Genomic DNA, 7127 nt, shown 5'->3' with positions numbered 1-7127 from the left:
TTCCGAAGCCAGGAGCCAGGAACCTCCTCCAGGTCGGGAGACCTGAGTGCAGCGTCCCAAGGCCTTTGGACCGTCCTCTGCTGCTTTCCCAGGCCACAAGCAGGGAGCTGGATGGGAAGTGGAGCTGCCGGGATTAGAACCGGCGCCCATATGGGATCCCGGGGCATTCAAGGGACTTTGAGTCTGCTTTACTAAGAGCACTAATCTATTTTTGTAGTTTAAAGAGTATTTATTAATTCATCTAGTAATGGAAGCCATCCTGCCTATGAGCTTTGCAATTATTTTTGTCTCCGCTACCTTCATTTGGTTGTTTATCTATATATTACATGTGACTTTCTCTTTCAGATGGATACAGACATTTACGGGTTTATGATAACTTGTGTTACAGTTAGGAGTTAGTGAGAAAGGTGAAGGTGTATGATTAAGAGAGATCGTTTGGCTGGCTATTCCAGCTCTACCTCCATGGGTAGACATAGATATAAGGTCTGACTCTCAGCTTGAGAAACTGTTGCCCGCTGTTGAAAGTTGAAAAACTTTAACGTTTCCTGATAGAATGCATAGTGATAAGTAAGCAGGAAGTTTCTTGATAAACATGGATAAGAGGGAAAGTTGGCAAGGTTGGGAATGTTGGAATAATACTTTATCCTCGCTAGAATAAAGCTTGGTGATTTCTTTGCTGCCTCATTATTAACTAGGATGTTTATTTTCTGCCAGTCTTTTCCAGCCTATGTAGGTTCCCTGATATTTTACCTAATTTATCTTTTTTTCCAGTTCCTCACAGAAAATTATCCTTTTGTTGTGATGGTTATATTCTACAACTTATCACATTGTTGTAATATTACTTCAAAAAGCAGGTAGATGGAAGTACAAATAGTCTTATCAGCAGTGCATTTACAAATCATCTCTGAGGATTTTTCAGCAGTCTCATTTTATGTTAACTGGCCTCAAATTCATATGTAAGTGAATATATGTGCCGTTGATGTCAAACCAAACTTGGAACCTTTATTTTTGGTGTTAATGTTAATTGGCGAAGATTGTCTATGGAGTAATGAGAAAGCACAGAAACACACATTAGAAAAGTTAAGCATTTTGTTACCTAACTTCTGAAATAGTTTGGCCTTGTCTGTGGTCAGTGATACGGTGGCTATTGGGAACACTTTTCAAATATTCAGTATCAACATCTGTGCTTGTTTTTCTACCACCCTAAGGTGTACTGACTGTTGCCTTAGTGATGTAAGCTAAATATGTGTGTTGCCCCACTTTCCTTGGATCTGGGGCTTTGCTGGTGTGGATCAGTAGTGTCCCTCTGCGTGTGTGGGCTCTGTGAGTTTCTAGACATTAGATCATAGATGGCATGGCAGTCAGTTCAAAGAGATTTAGCAACATATATATCAGCCTCTATACGATTGGAAGAAATTTTTTGTTAACCCATATTCTTAAAAGTAGTAGTACTTGGAGGACCTATTTTCTCTCAAGATGTAGTTCATTTTTAATTCCACATTAACTTGGTTTTAAACCAACTTACAATCTAGTCATTCCAATATACTTTTTTTTTAAAGATTTATTTTATTTTTTTTATTGGAAAGGCAGATATACAGAGAGGAGAGACAGAGAGGAAGATCTTCCGTCCAATGATTCACTCCCCATGTGAGCACAACGGCCGATACTATGCCTATCCGAAGCCAGGAGCCTCTTCCAGGTCTCCCACGCAGGTGCAGGGTCCCAAAGCTTTGGGCCGTCCTCGACTGCTTTCCCGAGCCACAGGCAGGGAGCTGGAATGGAAGTGGGGCTCCTGGGGATAGAACCGGCGCCCATATGGGATCCTGGGCGTGCAAGGTGAGGACCTTAACCACTGCACCACCGCGCCGGGCCCCATTTCAATATACTTGAGTCATTTACTCAGCCAGGGTCAATACAGCTCAGTAGGTATTTATTAAATGTCTACTAGGTTCTAGATAATGTGACACAAGGATAAATAATATACAAATGGTACTTGTCCTAACGGATTTTCTAGTCTAATAAGTAAAGTACGTTGAAAAAATCTGGGCCAGAGTGGGGCCCGGGGCCCCAGCAAGAGCTGGGAGACCCCCGCCTCACTCCCGTCGCCAGCCAGGCCCTCCCGCTGACCCTGTACGTACAGCCAGTGCTTTGAGCCCAAAACGGGAATCTTGGTTTTGTGTCCAAGGCCTATCTGGGTGTGTCAGGGAGGTCCAGAGGCCACCGCCTGAATGTTGACATGCTGTGGGGGAGTCCTTTTCCCCTCCCTTGGGACAGCGTTCCAGTGACCACATAGCATTGTTTCTGGTTGATCGCTGAGCAAGCTGACATTACAGAAAGTGCCTTAGACACTACAGTACTAAGACAATGTTAAATGTATTATTTGCCTCTAACGAGTTCATGTATTAAGGTTTGACTGTGCTTCATATCATGTACCTTTCTAGTCAAAGTGGTATTATAAACATTCAGTGACAATGAATCAGTGTTAATGAGAGATCCTTGACCCTCTGCAATGTGCTTGAAGACAAACCTTTTGGGTTAAAAGCTTTAACATCTGTTAGGCAGAACTCGTCGTGTGAGTTTGGAATCTTGTTTCCCCTTTATGAACTGTCCTGGCTGTTGACCACCAGACAGCTGACTGCAAACATCTTTTATTGTATTCCCATATTTCTAGACAATGATTTTTGTAAGACAATAAATTTATTCATTATAGATTTTAAAAAATCTGGGTCATGGTAACAGCCCAATGCCAATTTAAATTCAGTAGGGTTTTAGTAATATTTCTCTGATTTAAATCATCAAGATCTACAAATTACACCTGAACCAAATATAAAGTTCTTTGGATTGTATCTAATATCAGGTTTAAGAAAAACCAAATACCACGGAATTGAAGTGACTCGGTGTTCCAACTCGGATGGTTGTCCCATAGGCCAGTGCCATGAAAGACTGATCAGCCCTGTGCAGTGAACTGTTTGAATGGTTTGGTGGTGTTCGTTGCTAGCTTTGATTATCTCTTTCAACTGTCTCTATGTCACAATCTCATATTGCGGACCCAAAACAAAATCAGCTAGATTTATCCCAAAGGTAGTCATAAGCATTTCCAATTGAGAGATTTGGTATTTGCCAAACAGAAGGTCATTTGTCAAATAATAATCATATCCAGTCAAGTTCTCCCGGCATACAAATCAGCAACTGAGGATACAGTATTTCTTAGTACTTTACAAGAAGATGTAAGAATGGCAATTCACTAAATTTGTGGCAGAATTTCATTATAGACATTTCACTTTTTGTTATTAATGGAAATATGAATGTATGCCCAAACATAATAGTTTTACTTTGTTTATCTGGGTTCCTTAATTTTGAGAATATTTTTCAAGAAACTAAAGAAGTATCCACTAAAACTGATTTATAATGGAAGGGAAACAGTACAAAATACATACTCCCTGTGTCAGTGTGACCTTTACCTCTGAGATCTCGAGCAATCGGAAACTTACTCATTACTCTGTAATCTGTAACAATTAGGCCATTGAAATCCCTATAGAAGACTCACATTTAATATGTTATTAATCACATTGAAGCAGTAAAAAATTAGATAAAATGTAAATTTATTCTTCATATCATAGTCTTTTCAACAGTAGTTCCTAAAGAAATGACATTTGTCAACGTGTAGAGTGGTGCATGTGAATGTTAAACTTTTAAAAATACTTTGCATTTTTCTATCTTGTAAACTTTAAAAAAAGATTCATTTATTTGTTTGAAATACTGTTAGAGGCAAAGAGAGATCTTCCATCTGATGGTTTACTCCCCAGTTGGCTGCAATGGCTAGGGCTGGACCAGGCTAAAGCTGGGAGTCTGGAACTTCTTCTGGGTCTCCTATGTAGGTGGAGGGCCCCAAACGTAGGCCATCTTCTGCTTTCCCAGGCACGTTAGCAGGGAGCTAGAATGAGCAGTGGAGCAGCCAGGACTTGAACCTGCTCCCACATGGGACACCAGCACTGTAGGTGATGGTTTTGCCCGAGATATCAGTTCCTATATTTTATATACTTTTGAAGACGGGCAAGAAAAAGTTAAGTAGATATTATCAGCCAATGATATTGATTTGTTTAATATTGTGTTTTTTATAAAGATTATTTTTATTGGAAAGGCAGATGTACAGAGAGGAGGAGAGACAGGACAATCTTCCTTCTGATGATGTACTCCCCAAGCAGCCACAATGGCAGGTGCTGTGCCAATCCGAAGCCAGGAGCCAGGAACTCCCTTCCGGGTGTCCCACAGTGGTGCAGGGTCCCAATGCTCTGGGCCGTCCTGGACTGCTTTCCCAGGCCATAAGCAGGGAGCTGGATGGGAAGTGGAGCTGCCGGGATTAGAACCAGCGTCCATATGGGATCACCGGGGCGTTCAAGGTGAGGACTTCAGCCTCTAGGCCAAGCCGCCGGGCCCTAATATTGTGTTAAAACCAAGTAAGTACTAGTAAGGAACTGTAGTTCCATCAGATCAGGAATCAATCAACAAAACTTTAACCACTTGCGCCACCGCGCCGGGCAATCAACAAAACTGAAATGAATACTGTGGTTATTAGGCAAGTGTTTTTTTAAGAGGCCAGCTTTTTAGATGATAAAATGTATGCATCGGAACAAATGTGGGAGACAATTCACTGGGCTTTCCCATAATACATTATTAAAACATTGTTAAGAATAGGTCATGAAGAGGAAAAAAATTCAAAATTCATTAGAAAGCTAATATTTACCCTTTAGAGTGAAGATGAAAGAACTCCAAATTTTGTCCTTAAAGACTTTGAAAGAAATAAAAGATGAGTTAGTGAAATATTCTCTACTTAAAATCTTGGTTGTAACAGAGAATGACACACCTCAATATTAATGTACAATTCTCATTAAATGGAGTATTTTGGAAATCAGTGTTTATGAAATGTAGCATTCACAATAATGGGAAACCAATGTTTCAAATAAGGAAACATACTTAGGGAAGGAAGGAAAAGATGGGTAATTTTCCAAAGTAGTTAACCAAAAATTGAGCTAAGGCATCATTCTTGTGTGGAAGACTTAGTTCAATAGGCTACGATGTTCAAAATAGAGCATAACTTTAATATCAACATATGCCAAATTGGTTTGTCTTTTAGGCAAAAATTATTTTAAATTTATCAAACCACTCCAAGATTTTAAGTCTCATTTTAACAATAACAAAAAGCATAGTTTCTTTTTTATTTTTGATGATATTTACATATGATCAGGGTGGAAAGGATTGAGAGGGCTGGGGGAAAGTGGATGAGAAAGTTTTCAAATTTTCTTTTTCTTCTGGTATTTATGGTAAGTGGAGGGGGGAAAGAAGGGAAGAGCCACACCCAGCCTCAGCTGCCCCAGTATGCAGGGACGGAGAGAGATGGGGAAAGGCCACCAGATATTAGCCCAGGGTCTTTGATGTGGATATGTCCTGAGGGTTTTGCTGCAGTAGTTTAAATTGTTCTGAAATGCTGTCAATCTCGCTGATCCAAGGATGAGGAATCTTCTGAGAACTGACAATCTATTTTTACTCTCAGCTTCTGTTTTGAAAGAGTGTTTTCTGTCTTTGTCCCCAAAGTCTGGGCTTGTCCTGTGGTGAAGCATGATGAAGCCCTCAGGCTTGTAAATTTACAAACCAGAAAATAGTTTGGCACTATTAATAGTCTCAGGTGACCTCAAATTGGAGAACTTTTTTTTTTTAAAAAAAAAAAAAGATTTGTTATTTCTATTGCAAAGTCAAATATATATAGAGAGGAGGAGAGGTAGAGAGGAAGACCCTCTGTCCATTGATTCACTACCCAAGTGACTGCAATGGCCGGAGCTGCGCTGATCTGAAGCCAGGAGCCAGGAGCTCTTCTGGGTCTCCCACGTGGGTGCAGGGTTCCAAGGCCTTGGGCCATCCTCATCTGCTTTCCCAGGCCACAGGGAGGGAACAGGACGGGAAGTGGTGCTGCAAGGATTAGAACTGGTGCCCATATGGGATTCTGGTGTGTTCAAGGCGAGGACTTCAGCTGCCGGGCCCAACATTTCTAAAAGACTGTTTAACTTGTAAGAGTAACAGACTGAAGGAGAGGCAGATGGAGACTCTTCTTCCATGCTGGTTCATTTCCCATATGGCTGCAATAGGCAGAACTGGGTTGGTCCAAAGCCGGGAGCCAGGAGCTTCTGGGTGTCCTGTGTGGATGCAGGTGCCCAAGGTCTTAGGCCATCCTCTTGCTTTCCCCACCCCCACTGCCCCGGCAATTAGAGTGGAGCTGGAGCAGAAGCAGTGCTGCTTCGACATAAACCAGCTTCATAGGCTGAAGTTTAGCTTGATATGTCATCTAGCTGGCCCCAAATTTAAGACAACTTTTAAGATTTATTTTTTATTATTTTTTCATTGGAAAGGCGGATATACAGAGAGGAGAGACAGAGAGGAAGATCTTCCGTCCGATGATTCACTCCCCAAGTGAGCGCAACGGCCGATACTATGCCGATCCGAAGCCAGGAGCCTCTTCCGGGTCTCCCGCGCGGGCGCAGGTTCCCAAAGCTTTGGGCCGTCCCCGACTGCTTTCCCAGGCCACAGGCAGGGAGCTGGAAGGGAAGCGGGGCTGCCGGGATTAGAACCGGCGCCCATATGGGATCCCGGGCGTGCGAGGCGAGGACCTTTAACCACTTGCGCCACCGCGCCGGGCCCTTAAGACAACTTTTAAAAGTAGTGTATATTTCTTTTAAAAAATATATTTATTTATTAATTACAAAGTCAGATATACAGAGAGGAGAGAGAGGAAGGTCTTCCGTCCGATGATTCACTCCCCAAGTGAGCGCAACGGTCGATACTATGCCGATCCGAAGCCAGGAGCCTCTTCCAGGTCTCCCACGTGGGTGCAGGGTCCCAAAGCTTTGGGCCGTCCTCGACTGCTTTCCCAGGCCACAGGCAGGGAGCTGGAAGGGAAGCGGGGCTGCCGGGATTACAACTGGCGCCCATATGGGATCCTGGGGCGTGCAAGGCGAGGACCTTAACCACTGCACCACCACGCTGGGCCCAATCCTTTTTTTTAAAAAAAATATTTAGTTACTCTTATTGGAAATGTGGATATACAGAGAGGAGGAGAGACAGAGAGGAAGGTCTTC

This window comes from Ochotona curzoniae, unplaced genomic scaffold, assembly GCF_017591425.1.
Source record: "Ochotona curzoniae isolate NIBS_2020 unplaced genomic scaffold, NIBS_Ocur_1.0 scaffold_1852, whole genome shotgun sequence".
NCBI lineage: Eukaryota > Metazoa > Chordata > Mammalia > Lagomorpha > Ochotonidae > Ochotona > Ochotona curzoniae.
This window is presented reverse-complemented; position numbering follows the sequence as displayed.